We start from the raw sequence: 18,933 nt of genomic DNA on the forward strand, positions 1-18,933 counted from the left end.
CAGGACCCACTGTTGGCACATTTTTTAACACAAGCAACGTTACAAATATATTTTCAACACAAGCACCTGTGACATATAATTATTTACAAAACTCCAGCTAGCTATGTTGGCATATGTTACACATTCACTGTCCTTCTTCTCCTGGCATAGCTGGCAATACTCACATCATCACAATCTACTATAAGTTCACCTGTACTCCTAAATGAATCAGACTTGTGCCATGGTACTTGCATTAAGTACTGTGTTCTATAGTGTGTGCAGTTAGAGAGGTAGGAGTTCTATTTTCACTGCAGTCAACTGTGTGTGTGTGTGTGTGTGTGTGTGTGTGTGTGTGTGTGTGTGTGTGTGTGTGTGTGTGTGTGTGTGTGTGTGTGTGTGTGTCTAGTCAACAGAGTAGATGTCGTACATCTCCAATGAATGATCAGTTTTTTGATAGTTGCTCATGCCTACACATCCCTTTCATACAGGCTTTCCAACTTTTGTCTCCCACATGGTCTGTTGATGTCATCTACTATAAGTTCAACTGCATGCCTGTTTAAATCAGGCTCATGCTGTGGTGCTTATGTTAAATCCTGCATTCTGTAGTCTGTGCACCTAGATAGGCAGGGGTTCTATTCTCACTGCAGTCAACTATGCGTTTGTATATCTAGTCAGCAAAGTAGATGTGGTGTCCTACAGTTACATCTCCAGTGGGAGGGCTAGCCAGTTTTTTTTCAAGTTTTTATTTGATTTTACATCAATAAAAATTTAAGATAGAAGATTTACAATATATAACAACCAATTAATAAAAGAAAAATAAAACGAAACAAACATGAACAGATCTATATACAGAGTCCATGACAAACATTCACATTGAACAAAATCATTAATACTTTTCTAATGTCTTTAAGTTTTTGCCAAGATAAACATTTATATTTGATATTCTTTGTTCTATTATATATAGTTTGTAATTCTTAATTACATACATTTTTTGCTATGCAGATGAAGTCATTAAAAGAGAGGATATTTTTGTTTTTCCAATTCATTGTGTTGACTTTTCTAGCTATAGCCAGAATTGACCAAAGAGAGGCATTTGTGTTTTTGGAATAACATCTGGAATTGAGGCATTGAATAAAATCAAATAATTCATAATATTACATTATATCTGTCCATAACGCCTTAGCAAAATTTCTAAATTCTTCCCAAAATTGTACAACCACCTTACACTCAATAATCATATGTAACCAATTTGCATCTAAAATCTCATCACACCTCTGGCATTTTATTTCTTCTTTCCTATAAATCAATGCAGTTTTATGTTGTGTCAAAAAACTTATATGTAAATATTTCCATGTAAACATTTTCTGGTAAAGTGACAAGGTGGTGTTATTTATAGATTTCAAAGATAATTTTTTATTATCTTCTGAGAATATTTTTCAGTGATGCTAGCCAGTTTTTTTATAGTTATTCATGCCTACACATCCCTTTCATACAGCCTCTCAACGTCTTGTCTCCCACATGGCCTGCTTACGTTATTTACTATTAAGTTCACAAGCACTCCAGTATAAATCAGTCTTGTGCCACGGCGCTTGGTTAAATACTGTGTTCTGTAGTCTGGGCATCTAAATAGTTAGGGGTTCTATTCTCACTGTAGTCAACTATGTGTGTCTAGTCAGCAGAATAGATGTGGCATGGTTGGCCAGATTTTTGATAGTTGCTCATACCTACAAATCCCTTTCATACAGGCCTCCCAACCTCTTGTCTCCCATATGGCCTGCTGATGTCATCTACAATAAATTCACCTGCATGCCTACACATGTCAGACTTGTGCTGTGACACTTGTGTTAATGTAATGTGTTCACTTAAATAGGTAGGGGTTCTGTTCTCACTTTAGTCAAATGTGTGTGTGTGTGTGTGTGTGTGTGTGTGTGTGTGTGTGTGTGTGTGTGTGTGTGTGTGTGTGTGTGTGTGTGTGTGTGTGTGTGTGTGTGTGTGTGTGTGTGTGTGTGTGTGTGTGTGCCTCTGGATAACACACTACATGTGGTATTCTACAGTTATACATACAAAAGCATGCCTGGTCAGATTTTGATACATTGTCACAATCTACTATAAGTTCACCTGCACTCTTGAATAAATTAGTTTGTGCCATGGTACTTGCATTAAGTACTGTGGTTTCTAGTCTGTGCACTTAGAGAGGTAGGGGTTCTATTTTCACTACAGTTAATTGTGTGGGTGTGGCTAGTCAGCAGAGTCGACATGGCATCCTACAGTTGCATTTCCAATAGCTGGCCAGTTTTTTGATAGTTGCTCATGCCTATACACCTCTTTCATACAAGCCTCCCAAACTCTTGTCACCCACATGGCCTGCTGATGTCATCTACTATAAATTCACCTGCACTCTTGTAAAAATCAGACTTGTGCCATGGTGCTTTGTTATGTACTGTGTTCTGTAATCTGTGTACTTAAATGAGGTTTTATGTTCACTGCAGTCAACTGTGTGTGTGTGTGTGTGTGTGTGTGTGTGTGTGTGTGTGTGTGTGTGTGTGTGTGTGTGTGTGTGTGTGTGTGTGTGCGTGTGTGTGGGTGTGTGTGGGTGTGTGTGGGTGTGTGTGTGTGTGTGTGTGTGTGTGTGTGTGTGTGTGTGAGCTGTTGCCTGACATTACACAGAGCATTTTACACCCACATGTGGGAATTAGTCTGGCCTCAAAAGACTCTGTTGATGTTATCAGCTATATGCTAGTTATGGATATGCAATCCCACCAGGGCATAGTCAGACAATGGGCTGGAGGCCAGGCAGACATGACCTCATCCTATACCAGACAGGTCACTGTATTTGGTCTATATTGGTCTTGCTCTGTGGTAGAAATGTCAGGCATTTGTGTAGAGGGATTGAGATTCCATGCTCAAAGATGAGGTGTCCAGGAGTCCAAAGTGTTTGTTGGAATTCTAGTGAATGAACATGGGCCCTGACTATTGCAGAGAGACTACTATGGTTCAAATTACAAGTCAGAGGCATGGGATAGTTTTGCCTGGGCTTTGACCAATGCTACCAGTATCCCCTGGACTGGTGAGAAATGTAGAGGTCACTAAAGCAACCTATGGTGGAGGAAGTGGGATACCCTTGAATGTTAGATCGAAGAATGTAGGACTGGGGGTACCCCACAGATGTGAAAGTATTAATTACAGATACTACTTGTAAGAGTTAAAAGCTGAATATCATCAGGACTGGTATTCATAATGGTATTCTGTTCTGTTTTTTCCACAGCCATCACATAATAAGAACTGAATGTTCAAACCCATGCCACTAGATTGGGACAGATGAGCGAAGCATGTGGTATGTATGTAGCAGAACAGTACTGTTACTGTAGCATTAAAAGTTTAAGATATTTTGGGGGGGCTATGTTCTACAGCTGTATCAAAGTGAGCATGCATATCTCAACTGTAACAGCAAGTATGCATGCATTATTGTGTAGGCCAAATCAACAGTACAGAATTAGACAGTAGTCAGAGGTCATGGGTTCACATACCACACTTCCTAGCTATACAATACTGCTAATTTGTCATCAGTATTGTAAGGTACATTCAAACCTCTATAGCAGTGGCACAAAATGCCTGCTGTAAACTGTAATCTGTATAATTGGAACTCACATATGTTGAATATATGCACACACCAAGGATTGATTGTTGTATTCTGTAGCTGAATTTGAAATGTCACCTCCAGAGAGAGGGGTGACCATAACACAATAATGTTGTATTGCCAATTGGACTAAAACAAGTGTGTCAAGAAGACATGTTTGTGAAATGGAGAGCTATGTATAGGATGATTTTTTTTTTTTGGACAGGTGCCCCCCCCTTTTTTTTTTGCGAGAGAGAGAGGAATGTTGGGGAAGGGACATAGGTACATCTGGGTCAGGAAGGTTGGGTAGGTGAGGAAGCGATTGCAGACAGACATTCAAATTTCCTTATTGCTTTACACTCATTACAGTCTGAGCCTACTGAGCCCAAGCTGACTAAGTGCATTCAAACTCATAAATGAAGGGGAACTCAGCATGTGGAGGCCACAACAAAAGTGGAACATGGAAGAGCTGCTGAGGAGAATAGGATGCTCCATAGAACCAGAATGTCGGCTTGCTTATTACCAAATAATTCTCAGTGTAGAATGGATAGCTGATTAGGATTTGCAGGGAAAAACAAATGGACCATAGGGCTTTTGTCAAGATCTAGAATGCCCATCACACTCCCCCATGGAACGAATGGGCTGATGAGTGCAGGGACCAGCATTGAAGAGAAAAAAAGCCTGAGCAGGAAAAAGGCAAAGGGAAAAACTGTAGTCATGGAAAATGTTAAATCTTCCAGCACTGAACTGAAAGATGTACACAGAATGGGAGTGCCACCCTAAAAATTTGAAAGAAGTCATTTAGTGAGGGCCAGCTGACTAACATTAAGAAGGTTTGTGGTCTGCACTGTAGTGGCAGAACAGGTAGCTTACATCCTTCTAAGTTGGGAACTGCTGACTGAGGACTCAGTGTCTGTTATTCTAAAAGTGTATTAATTCTGGTTTAAGCACTTGGGCTTCAGGCCAGTTATTTTACATTAAGAGGGTTCATGGTCTGCACTCTTGTGGGAGGAGAGGCTGGACTCTGCCCTTCTGAGCTGGGAATTTCTGGTTAAAGGCTTATAGTGCCTGCATATTTGAACTGCTTCTTACTGAAATTGGTACACCTTGTTTGCTGTAGCATAGATTAGATCCAGGCCTGCTGAATCTAGCTTTGTTTGTATAACTTGAGCACTAATCCAGGCATTCTTTAAAGTATTCAATTGTATTTATTACTGCTTGGTAGTAACTTGATTAAAGTGTAGCTATCATTCTAAGTCTTTTGGATTAAGCACTTGGGCTTCAGACCAGTTGTTTTACATTAGGAAGGTTTGTGGCCTGTACTGTGGTGGCAGGACAGGTAGCTTACATCCTTCTAAGTTGGGAACTGCTGATTGAGGGCTCAGTGTCTGTTATTCCAAAAGTTTATTAGTTCTGGTTTAAGCACTTGGGCTTCAGGCCAGTTATTTTACATTAAGAAGGTTGGTGGTCTGCAGTCTTGTGGGAGGAGAGGCTGGACTCTGCCCTTCTGAGCTGGGAATTTCTAGTTAAAGGCTTATAGTGCCTGCATATTTGAACTGTTTCTTACTGAAATTGGTACACCTTGTTTGCTGTAGCATAGACTAGATCCAGGCCTGCTGAATCTAGCATTGTTTGTATGCTTGCTGTTTGTTTGCTTGATATTTCCCTGAAACGCTAATTCCACCTAAAAGACGGCTTTTCAGCGCTTCTGTGGATCCCTAGTGATATCTGCATTGCTTACTGTACTTATTTCCTTGTTTCACTTGAAAGAAAGTTACTGTTTGTCATTTTTGCATTTAAGTTACCTGTAACACATTGCATTTAAGTTACCTGGCACTTGCTCACTAAGTCTTCACTAAAAAATTAAAAGCACTACACCCTCACAAACTCCCCTTGAGTACCTTGTTCCCCATTGGCCCTTTTTTCAATTATAAAGGAATTCCCATTACTATTCTAGCATGTCCAAAGGTCAGTTGTCAATCTCCTCTCTGGTCCAGCTGGTGAATCTGGGAATCTTGAGGCAATGTTACAACTGCTTCATGTACACAGACAACCCTCTCCTCCTCCCAACAAATTCCAACACATGTGAGAGATGCAACCATATAGCCAAACTGGAGGCTAAGCTCTCTCAACTCAGTACTGGCATAACCAGTCAGGAGGAGAAGGAAACCACACTCACTACAATTCCAGTCTCACATAGACCTACCACGACAGCAAACCAAACACATAAACACACAAAAACATACTCGGAGGCTCTAAATAAAAATCTGCCTATCCAGCAGAGACCTCCAAAGCAGACACCCAAGCAACCGCTACCCCAAAACAAAACACGTGCAACACATAGCTCACAAAGCCAGTGTGCCGAACAGTCACAGCCCTTAAGGCTAAACAACACACCTGATACACTTGTAATAGGTGACGCTATCGTCAGACCTACTGACGTCCCGCTCACCAGGCTGAACAAGGAGAAGGTCATGGTGAGCTGACTGTCGGACGCTAGGATCCGCCACATAACATAAGCACTCAGGTCACTCCAAGGCAAGTACAAATATGACTCAGTCATTGTCCATGCTGGTGTGAATGACCTGAGACCTACCTCCCTGGACTACATGAAAAGAGACATAGAGGAGCTCTCTGAGCATGTAGCCCAGGCAGGTATGACCCTGACCTTGAGTAGCATCTTACCCTCACCAAGAATGATGCCACAATATGAAGATAAGATGATCAATTTCAACAAGTGGCTTAAGTATTGGTGTCATTCAAAGGGAATCCAATGCCTGTCAGCCTGGGATGACATGCTCGACAAGCCACAATGCTTCGCTAGGGATGGCTTGCACCTGTCACCCCTGGGCTTTTGGATATTGGCAAAGGCTCTTGCTACCCCCATAGTGCTTTTTTTTTAAGGCTCAAATCAAAACAAACCCACCTCCATCACAAGGGATAAGAAACTAAAACTAATGCTAATCAATGCTCATCAATTAGAGTTTTGCACGCTGTAAGATACACCTTTCCTATGGAAATCATGCATATCAAACATCAAATAGAAACCTGGTTCAAAGCTCCGAGGCACCCCAGGAAACTACCAGCACTACCAGGTTCAACCTCATTTTTTTGCTTTTTGGCCCAAAAACCACAAAATGAGGGGGAGTATCAAATCATTATTCGTCAAAGAATAACACCACTTGGTGGGTGGCACACAGCACAAAGCATCAGAACTATATAACTGTAGTGCAAACTACAGTGGTTGCCTTCCAGTTTATGGCCTGCTACAGACCATATCCACTCCCCCAAAACCCACCTTTTCGGCCTTCCTCCTGAGAACACTGGAAAATATGAAGGTCTCAAGCAACTTGAATTGCCTTCTTTCAACTACCAGCACCTGACTGGGAGCTTCACAGCTCTAGTTCCATAATCACAACAACTCAAGTAGATTTATAAAGCTCAAATGCTATGGAACAACAACAAGAAGCTCCCACAAGAAGGAAAACATACTGGACCTGATCATCACCAACATGAGGGAGTGTATATCCCTTGTAGACTCAGTCCCCCTCACTACTGAAGACATCCATAAATATCCAACCACTCTATCACCCCATCCCACACTCACCACCCTGAAAAAAACAAAACTTCTCTAATTCTAAAGCAATTTCACTGAAAGGGTGGAATCCCTGGAATCCTTTAAACGGGAAAATACAGGATAATACATAGAGATCCTTTATAAATATATTCTAAACACATTCTAGACACAAGGAATGCATGGATCATCAAATCAAAAATAAAACCAACCAGAGATCCCAAAGGCAGATGTCCTGTCTGGTGGACCCCAGCCCATAAACAAAGACAAACTATGAGGGGAAAGGGAGGAAACACACCCAAAAAAAAAAAAGAAAAAAAGACATCTCTGATCAACTATAGGCAAAACTATGAAATCGTCTAAGGCCTTCGACAGGAACAACCGAGAGAACATGTGTGCAGAGGACACTAGGATAATCACAAGGCTTTCTTGCCTTATTAATATTTAGGAAAATTGAGAAATGGAATAGAATTAGTCCAAATCCAAAAAAACACAAAACAACCAAAATACACCACAATGCCCATCACAACCTCAGCCTCAGCTGACAATCCACACCCCCCCCCCCCCCCTCCCCACCAAAAGTCCATTATCAATCTCCCTGAAGTGCATCTCCAGACATCAAGGTAGCACCCAGTAGAGCAGGCAAAAACACAGCATCAATGGTGCCAGACAGTGGATACCAAACATCCTCACCAACTCCAATAGAGGAGCTACTCAAATAAGAGCTAACTACAATTCAGCAGCCTTACTACAGGATCTGTACCCAAAAGGTGGTCGACACAACCCAAACAGTCAGTAAAGCAACATTGCCTGCCTGGTGGTCCTGACTAACCCATTGTGCATCCATAAAGCTACTGCAAAGCTATGGAAAGGATCGTCAAGGACCCTCCAAAGAAACCTATAAACCCCTATATTGGGATAGCCTACCAGAACCAGCTCAGTTAAAACAGCTTTGTTAAGCTTTGATCCTGGCCTTTCACCAACACAGTAGTTCTGTAGTGGAACCAAGGCCAAACACGCTCCGGGTGAATTCTAAAGGAAGGTTCCCTACCCATTATACCTACCTTGACACCTAAAAATATTGACAGTCGGCCCATGCAGATAATGGGGTAGCCATAAAGCTTAAATAAACCGTCAGACTACTCCTCCAAAAGGGCTGGCTCTCAACAAACCCACCACATGGTTAAATGTGGCCGGCCATGTCAGACTCCCAAGTGTATTACAAGTGGCAGACCACAAGGCCCAGGACTGGGAGGGCTGTGGTAGGTATATATTTCCGGAGGTACAGGCCAACCGCGGCCAAACTGTGGCTGACAAAGTTAGATCCAGACTGCAAACTGGGTTGCAAACATGACTCTCCAGCCAGACCAATGGTCCCAGAAGGGACTCTCCTTTAAGGACAACAAGTACCCAGAGACATATGGTCAAAAGCAATACCCCAAAAAAGTGTATAGCCCAGTATCATTTAGCAATCATTATTGACAACCAGCATGTGAAAGAAAAGCCTTAGAAAAACATTTTACTATAGCCACCCTTTTCTCATCCTCATCTGTGCCTTAGAGGAGGTCATGTGCCCTCTTTCTATCTGCCTCTCAGGACACCCCATCAGAGTGCCAAGATTCCTGTACCTTACCAGACACCTGCAGCTCTAGCTAACCCACCAAAAACCCCTCACCAGAGGGTGTTTGCTGCCTCCACTAATTTAATTAATCTAGCCAGAGTGTGTTTGGCTTTTAAACCCCATTTTAAAATTATTTTTGCATGCACCATAGGGACCTGATTGCCTATGTCTGCACACAGTACAACAGAGGGTACGGAGGAAAACCTATTGGACTCCTCTCTCTCATCCCTGGAGCCTCTGAAGTCGCCACTGCAGAGTCTGGACTGGGATTTTATTCAGAGTTGAATGGCATCTCTGGGTTGCCTCTCTGTCCTAGATCTGTCCCCTTTTTGTCCATCAGTGGCTTGTTTCAGGTTTGCTGAGGTGGCAGTCTCAAATTGGCAGCTGTTGGGATTGGGACTTCTCGGGGTGCAGCATAAAACATGATGCAGGCGGACCCATGGGCTTTGCTGGAGCTGGTTAGATAAGCCTCTGAAAGCACAGTGCAGCCACTTAGGCCCGCTGGAGTTTCTTTAATAGGGTACAAGTGGGAGTCTTGAGGTCCCTAATTGTTCCTCTGAGTGAGGTGGATTGGGGTTGTGGTGCTCACTGAGCACTGTGTGGCCAGGTATGTACCTAAGGGGCATATGGCTCACAGTCTGAGCTGTAAATCCTTGATGGTTTCTAGATGGCCCTTTGATGTTTTCACTTGAAGGTGGAGAGTCGTTATGGTTAAATGTTTATATAAAATGTTTGTCTCCACAGTCCTTGTGGTTTCTTGCTATCAACTTGGGTCCTATGTGGGTCCCAGGTACCCTTGTGGGACTTCTGTACTTAATGTTTAATGGAGGCTGTTTTGTGAGCTGCTGTGGGTCCACTGTTTATTTCAAAGACAGTTTTGCTTTGGACACACTAGGCCATTGCTACTGCGTGCTCTGGTCTATAGCAGTGAGTTCTATAGGGCCCTAGGGTCCAGATGCTTGTGTGTAGCATTTCAGTGTGCAGTTGGCACTCAGTTTGCAGTGCTCCAGCAATTCCCTTAATGTGGGTTCTGTCCTTGAGCCTGTTGTAAACCCAAGATCTATATTTATGGGGTCCCAGGATTGTGGCCTTGTTTTTTGTGGGATACAGTCTTGACCCAGGCTCAGCTGACATGGCTCCAGCAATTCTGGGAGGCTTTTCTGTTGTTGAGCCAGTTCACAACCCATCTAATAGTTTTTTTTTTTTATATTTAAGCTGGTGAGCTTATCTATAATGCTAGTGAGTGGGGGTATTGTATCAAAGGGACCACAAGGTTGTGTAGGCTACCATGACCCTTAATTGAGATCATTGGACTTGGATCAAAGAAATCAACCAGGTTTTTAGGTTAGGAGGCAGGATCTCAGAAAAACAACTGCAAAGGATGGCACCACTGTTGTGGTGAGCAATATTCTTAGCTTATGACCTCCATGATTATGGCTATGTTTGCAAGTTCTCTGGGGCTAGTCAGGCTTATGGGGCAATAGTTCCAGGATCCATTGAGGCACCACCTTTGTGGAGAGGACACTCATGGGCTTCGCCTTTGATTACTGTACATATCCTGTTGGAAGGCTGGTCTTAGGAGTAATGGCGATTTTGTTTGGGCCCGTACGTTTGATTGATACTGTAACCCGTAGCCGGGGATTTTGGTCTGGCTGCATTGATGCTGGATTTTGCTTTGCTTTTTTTGTGAGGTACCTATATGTCCTTCTCTGCAGGGAGAACACTCTGCTAACCAATTAATTTGCCTTTGGTGATCCATGGGGTCCTGTTTGGACTATGTATTTCAGCGTGGATGGAATATGTCTGGTTTTTCAGTGTTTTTTAAAATCGCCTGGGTAAATTCTGATGTCCTTTTTAGAATTTCCTCCAGAAAATAGCCATAACTTCTCTTTTATGGTATAGTTTGTTTATGTCTGTGCAACAGATCGAGATTCTGATTTTATTTGTGCCTTTATTTTTTCAAGTTTTTTTTGATCATGCTGATGTTGGTGATCATGTTTCCTGAATGTTTTAATCTCTCATGTCTGGGCTTCCATGGTCTATGCCTTGCTTTGGGGATTGGCTGGGGACCACCAGATTTGGCGATTGCCTTTGGTTTGGGTTTCATCAGCATTATTTTCTAATTGTGGGTCCGGTCAACAGTCTATTTTCCATTTTAGAATGGGTTGCTGAAAGTTCTTCCTGGGTTTTGGGAGGGTGGTCTGCCGCAGGCTGTTTTCTGGGTGGTGATCTTACCCAGAATTAGTTTTTCAATTTGGTTCAGAGGATTTGTTTGCCTGATTCTGTTGCTGAGCTGGGTGTGGGATGCTTTGTGGTGGTTGATACCCCACCATGTCTCGTCGGGTTCCATGGGGCTGTAGTTGTCTGGGAGGGTGAGTCTGGTAGTGCAGTATGTTGTCCAGTATGTGAGACCCTCTTGTGGGCTTGGTACACAGTTGTTCCATAAATTTGCTAGTTTATAAGGCTATGGTTGTATTTGGGTTAGGTGTTGCTGCTAAAGAGAGGCGTGCAGTCTATGTTTAGGTATGATGAGTTATCTCCAGGAGTTCTTTTGAGTTTTATATTCTTGAGATATTTTGATAAAGGAGCAGGAGTTTAGGAAGAGGTGTTCCTGGGTATAAGAAGGTAATGCTGCAGCAATTGCTGTTCTTAGCAATTTGATCCAACCGGAATCTGCAGGTAATCTTGGATAGCCCTTAGTGGTTCGGGTAAGGATTTTGGAGTCCCTTTGCTTCGGCAGGAGGTATTTACCTCTGTTGGAGCGGGCACCCTTTGAGATACCCTTGTGATGGTTTGGGTATAACCTGAAGTATATCAATGTTCTCCATGCTAAGCAGAGTTTCAGTGCATGCATCTTGAGTTTAGATATCAATGTTCTCCATGCTAAGGAGAGTTTAGTTGCATGCATCTTGAGGTATAGACTTCACTGGCGTTGGTAGCATTACTCTTAGTTTCTTATCCCACTTGTGATACCTATTCCTGTGGGTTTTGTCAGAGAGCCTTGCCTGCCAAGGCACTATGGGGGTAACCAAAGAGCCTTTTGCCAATAATGAAACAAAGGGGTTCAAACCTGTCCATTCTAACATCACCACAGTACAGGCCTGCCAGCACCTCTATACTGACATGATAGGTTAATCTGCTAAGCAAGCTCAGATTAAGAATGAGAGGAGATCATGCCATCCTGGCCACTGCAACACCCCCAGATGTTGCCTCATGTTTTTAAAGTTAGCCCTACTATGAGTATCATGTGGCTGTACAGTGGCACTACAAGAGAATATCCTTCATTTGTGATCTCTTGCACATCAGTGCCTTCAGAGATAACACCTGGCTGCCTGCACCATGTCTTTAGTCTTATTACCAGAGAATATGCAACTTAGAATGCACCCAGCATATTCCCACACCACACCCCCGAAGGAGGTGAGGTGGCATTGCTTCATCATGCCTCCTTTCTATCACTGCCTCCTACTTGAATCTGCATTGACTGGGTCATTGTCACACCTTTATCCCACTGCATCATGGAATTGACTAATTTTAAGACTAAACCTTGAACATTGTGTACAATGATTGTGACCCTATAGAAAAGGGGAGATTAGGTTACTAGAAGGCATGTAATACAGAATTACAAAAAGTATGAACAATAGGAAGGCTGTGCTATGTCAAAGATTTAGATTGACTTGTGCACAGGGGAAGAAAAGGAATTAGAGGCATAATTTGGATACTCATGTTTTTAGGTGGGATTTATATTGATAGAAAGGATAATTCTGGACAAGAAGAAGAAGAAGAAAGGCACATAATGGTTACTTTAAATAGGGATGAATCAAGACTGATTATCTACCAGGAAACGCAGAAAGCCACCCCTTAATAATTGCTCTCAGTAGGTTGAAAGCAGATGCTGTATATGTTCCTGGAAATAGAACTATTTGGATTACCTAGCTGTAGATATGCCTTTTCTCCTATTACATGTTAAACCTCACACACTGGGTCCAAATGGAGACATGATAAAATCCACACCAAACGCCCACAAAAAGATGACAGAGTGGACTACTGAGGATAAGAAAAAAATATGCATTATTATTATTATTATTATTATTATACAAGAAGCCTAGAATTTCCAGATAGATGTTCAAAAAGATTGCGAAATAAATTAGGGGAAAGAAAAATACTTGCACAAGAAAAATTGCCAAAAGACCAAGAAACCTTGGGCTGTCCAGAAAAAGAAGTGACTGAGGAAGTGCAAAAATATAAAGAACAACATCTAGAGATTTTTGAAAGGTATAAAAAAGAAACATGGACATGGGAAAGAAAGAGAGATCTGATATGGTGCAATATTTATGCAAAAAAAGAAGGTGAAACTAATCAATAAAAAAGTGTCTCCAAAGATATTTGAGGAGAAATACAGGCAAAGGCACATGAATATGGAAAGTTTCACAATACAAACAATAAGATCACAAAGGGTGAATGTAAAACAGAGGTTTAGTACAGTAGAAGTTAAATAGAGGATGACGTTATGGAATACCTGAAAAATGAAGGATTTAATGTAGAAAGTCTAACACAAGTTATGTCACAGCATGATGGAACAATGAGTCCCCAAAGTAAGGAGAAACAAGAGAAGCAGGAGACATCTGAAGAAGAAATTTGGACACGGAAAAGAAAAATATATTTAATATGGTGCAATATTTATGAAAATGAGGAAGCAAAACTAATCAATAAAAAAAGATAGCACTAAAGATATTGGAAGAAAAATACAGGCAAAGGCATCTGGATATAAAAAAATTTACAATACAAAAAAAATTAAGAAAACAAATGGGAGAGAATAAAAAAGAGGATTAATAATGGAGACATTAATGAAACAGAAAACAATGTTATGGATTACCTGTGAAATGATGGATTTAGTGTAAAAAATCTAGCTCTGGTAACATTACAGCATGACAGAACAATGACCCCTCAAATTAAGGAGAAACCTGTGGAATAGGAAGCATCTGATCAGTTGCCATATAAAGATACTTTGGAGCCTTCGGTAGGAAACCGGTACTAAAGTTCAGTAGGAGTTGCATAGCAAGGGAAGGAGCAGGAAACAGTGGCAACTCTGACACAGTCAATGTTATAGAGTGATAGGCCAGTGAGTTCCCACATGAAAGAGCACACAGGATGGATCTGAAGAGAATATCAATGAAAGATAGTTTACAAAAAGTCAATAAGACCCAAAATGCTCGAAGTTTAATAATACAAATGAACACAGTAATCAAGACTCTTCACATAAATTCATGTGATGTGACAGAAGTAAATAGGATATATTACTGTGCAGCTAAATTAATAATAGATAAAGTCTAACCACAAACCATAGGGCAATAAGGGAAAGTAAGGGAAGAAATCAAATGCCATAACGAAGTATCAAACAGAGAAAACCATAAAGCAATTAAGACAAAAAATATCACTGTTAGAAGAATACAGAAAAGGGAAAAGATCAACAAAAATACTTAGAAAGATAGATGGCATAAAAGCAATGCACATTATCAGAACAGACCAGGATCTATCGTACACTATTGCAAATAAGATATCAGGACAGGCAGAAAAACTTTGAAGATATACAGATAAATATAAAGGAAAAATACAAAAAAAGGAATTTATTGAGACACAAAAAAGTTTTATACAGAATTGTGAAACAAGGCAAAAGGAATAAAAATACCACCAAAAAAGAAGAAATTGACACATTTTAAAGAAGTATCTGTGAAGACCCTGTGGAACATAACAAAGATGCTGAATGGATAGAAGTAAAAGAAACAGTAAGAAGTTCAAATGTACAGAATATGAAATGGGATGAAGAGATGGCCAGAGAAACTGAAACAAAATTAAGAAAAGCTAATTGAAACCCCCTAGGCCCAGATGCGGTGCCTAACTTCTGGCTAAAAGTATTAACATTTTTATAGGAAACACAGCAAAACACTAGAACACACAGCAACGGGCTAAAAATATTTAATTAGAAGTAGTAAACTACTGTTTTACTACTTCTAATTAAATATTTTTAGCCCCATTGGAATTACAGGTCCCCAGATTAAAGAGGAGTGGGAAGCTTCTGCATAAGATTTGTAAAATGATGATCTTCTAGATCCTTCTATAAAAGACAAGTATGAAAATCCAGCTAAAGTTGCACAGTAAGGGTTAGGGGTTGGCATAATGGTTATGTTAGAGGTGCAGGGTTTGATTATCACCAAGGGAAAGTAGCTAGGCTTAAAATAGTCCATAAGGCATCTATCCTAGTACTTACATATGAACCTATAGGGCAGTGGCGGCTCATGCCATCGGACTGCAGGATTGCAGCCCTCCCAGCTCAAGTTTGGACATTTACATTTGAATAAAAAATACATCTATTAAATATTTTGTTTGTTGATGTGCTCGCAAAGTCCAGAAACTCAAACTGCGCATGCTCGTCAAGCTCCGTTTTTTTATTTATTTATTTATTTTGTATTTTACTTAGCAAACATTTCTGACTGCTTTACAAGCAGTCCAGATATGAGAGAAGGCATTTGTGTGATGCTTAGAAGTCTATGCGGTTTTTAACCACAAAGCAAATTAGAAGGGGGTTCTGACTGCCATGTACGCAGTCACATACGTGACGTGGATGGCTGGATTGCTACTGATTGGTTCTCGCTCTCTTCTCAAAAAAGAGAGTGAGAAACAATCAGTAGTAGCATGTAGCACACTAAGCACAGTGCTTACTTGGATTACTTGTGCTATGGTCTGAGTCCGACTATTGTCGGTGACAGTTAAAGTCCCTCATCTTTGTTTTTTTGGCTTGCTTCTACCTTTTGCCTTGGTGGCTTGCTTACGAGTAGCTGCAAACCTGCAGTCATTAAATCATAGAGGAAGAAAGAGTTCCTTTCTTCATAAAGGAGAAGACTCAGAAGATAGTTACTTTTTTAACAAGTAGTGAAGTAAAAGTTATTAAACTGAGGTAGGTGCCGGACTCGGTTCTGTACAGATGTCAGTGTAATTTTTTTGTACAGTACTCTCAAACACAGCAGCAGCAGTGAAAATATGCATGTGTGTGTGTGTTTGCCTTTATATCTGTATAGTAAAACTTCACAATCTCTGACCCACATCCCTTCAAATTTTCTTTTAAAACAGAACAACTGCTGATCTGCATTTTTATCTTACCTTTCCAACTGTCATGATATTGTCAGTTCCATTAGATGCTAAATAAATGTAGATTTCCCTATAATTGCACTGTAATATATATATATATATATATATATATATATATATGTATATGACATTATGAAATCTGAAACACTGTTTTATAGCATGTACATTCTCCCTGAATCATGAAACTTGAGTTAATAGCATATTGTGGTCACATCATACAGAACTAGAAAATATAGATGTTAAACCACAGCTTTCCATTACAAAAGCACACAGTTGTTCATTTTGGACATGTTGCATGCAGTGTTTAGACAACCAACATGAAACATAATTTACAGTAAGAAAGTCTGCATTACAATACCTGTTGAGTGGGGTGTATATTTACAATTAAGACCTGACTCAGTTGTAGGGCTACTACAGAAATAGAATTTTCCAGTAAAGAACAAAACGTAACATGATACAGTGCCAATCAATGTTATGCCTTTGCTTTTAACTTAAATTTGCTTATGCTACAGACTTAAGAAGGTGCTTTACATAATAAAGATACGATTGTTTATTTTTCATTGCACATCCAAGACTGATAGCATCTTGAGTGTGAACACCCTTACCATCCTATCAGATTAAACTGTTTGCTAACAGACATTGCAGAAATACAGATCAGAGCAATAGCTGTGGTGGCTTCATGATTTACCTGCATATTGTTTGTGCAGTTCTTATTTCAGATTAAAAGTTTGGGATTTATTTACAAAGCTGAGGATGATCTCTTCTAAAATGTACTTTGATTTAAAAGTTTACAGTTAAGTGGGCAGCATTCACAAGAAACAATTATCGCAGCTAGAGACTCTAGTCCCCATGTCATTTGTCTGAACTCCCCCCTGCTGAATAACCTCAACTAAGCATTATGACTTCATCTGCTGACACAAATGGACTGCAACTGCTGCCAGAAGCAGCAGAGGATACTCCTTACTGCTAGTAGGACTATTTTAATAGCAGATTAGATTGAAACAGAGGAATTTACTCAGGTGTGTGTGTGTGTGTGTGTGTGTGTGTGTGTGTGTGTGTGTGTGTGTGTGTGTGTGTGTGTGTGTGTGTGTGTGAAATGCCCCAACTGATTTCTACTGGTGGCTAGAGAGACAGTGCCTGTTTGTTATGCTGGTGGCTAGAGAGAACTCAGGATACCTGCTGGTGGTGGTTAGAGAGTACCTCCAGCGTGAATCCTGTACATTGGATGCAGGTAGCAAGAGCCTGAATTTCCTACCCACCACCATTTGTGGAAGTTTTGCAGATTTTTGCCTCATCATATCTCTGTTCTGTTCTGTTCCTCATAAAATCTGTGGTTTCTGGATTTTTAATTTCTGAAATAGTTAATGGGGCAGTGGTAGCATTGTTGTCTTGCTGCTATAGGTTCACTGGTTAGATTCTTGGCTGGGGTGCCTTCTGTGTGGAGTCTGCCTGTCCTCCCTGGGTTTGTGCAGGTTTGCTCTGGTGTCCTCCTATGTTACAAAGACATATGTCTGCAGTTTTTCTCCCTGAGCCTCTGCTGAAAATTGGCTTTTGTTCCAAGTCAGACTTTCCTGGTTAAGAAATGTTAAATAAATAAAAATGACTGGCATTTGAATTTCAGACTTCATATTCTTCAGAAAGTACATGGTAACACAAAACATTTTATTCTAGCAATTTTCTAAGTTTATAAGATGAATATTTTTAATTTGTCTCTATTTTTGGGACTGTATTCCCCCATTATTGGCTTCGTCCAGGTTTTTTTGTGCTAAGGTTGAGAGCTATGGTGAGAACTGAATTCAATGAATATGTTTGGGGGCTGTATTCCCCCATTATTAGCTTTGTCCACGTGTTTTGTGCTCAGAGGGTGACAGCTTTGGTGAGAACTGAATTCACTAAATGATAGCCATTTAAGTTTCAGTCTTCCTTGCTTTTTCCCAAAACAGCTGATTTGGCATAGTGGTATGTTGTTCTGACTGTTATGCACAGGGTCCTGGATTTAAGGCTTGGCAATGAAATGTATGATAGTAACACAGCTTTTATTCTAGCAACTTTCCAAGATTATACAAGCAATGTTTAAAATATGTCCCTGTTTTTTGGGCTTTTGTCCCCCCAATAAATTTTGGCTTTTTCCAGATTTCTTGTTCTTCAAAGTTGAGAGATACCGCTGAGTGTCTAGTAGATTTTACAAGGAGCTGAGAGCAGCAGGGGAAGAGAAGTTTAGTGCTGCTTATGCTGCGTCAGCTTGCAATTTTAATAGCACAACAGGTAGTATACTTGCTTTTGATGCAGAAGGCTGTGGGTTCTACTCCCACAATATGTAGATGCATTGCTGATACTGTGTTGTAAAGGGGGTGGATGCTGCAGTCTTTTTTGGCGAAGACACCTAGTAGCTATGAAGCTGTTATCAACTTGCCATCCATTCCCTATTGCAATATTACTAGCTTACATTTTTTAATGTAAAATAGGCAATTTATTTCTCAAGGGCAACAGGCACTTTATTCATAGATGAAACAATGAAATATATAGTTGTTTGCTAGCAGCAGCCTCTTCATTAGTTTCAGATCTCTTTAATGTGGAATTATTTAGATGACATTTACTTCTTCAGAGATTGTGCATATTTACTGATGCTGGTGGATTGTTGAAGTCTGACTAGACTTTTGTGTTGGAAATGTTCTAAATTGGGCAGTTTTGTCATTACTGGTGCATGCCCTTATTTTTGGGCCTTTGTCCCACTTCTATGTAAGGCTTTGTCTAGATTTCTTGCTCTGAGGTTGAGAGGTATGACAAATGTGTCAAAGCCATCACTGTCAGCCAGAGACATTTCAAATTGTGACATACTTGTTGCACCCCACTCCCCCATGTAGTGACTCTGGATGTGTCCAAGCGACAAGGCAAGGAGCAGTTATGCAATGTAAGTGTGCAGAGTATTCCCCCATCCAAGGTAGACACAAGTATGACAGTGACTTTTCATCAAACCTTGATTTTGCAAAATGTTCTGGT

The sequence above is a fragment of the Protopterus annectens genome, chromosome 10.part0, assembly GCF_019279795.1.
Source record: "Protopterus annectens isolate FY-2018-M chromosome 10.part0, PAN1.0, whole genome shotgun sequence".
NCBI classification, from domain to species: domain Eukaryota; kingdom Metazoa; phylum Chordata; order Ceratodontiformes; family Protopteridae; genus Protopterus; species Protopterus annectens.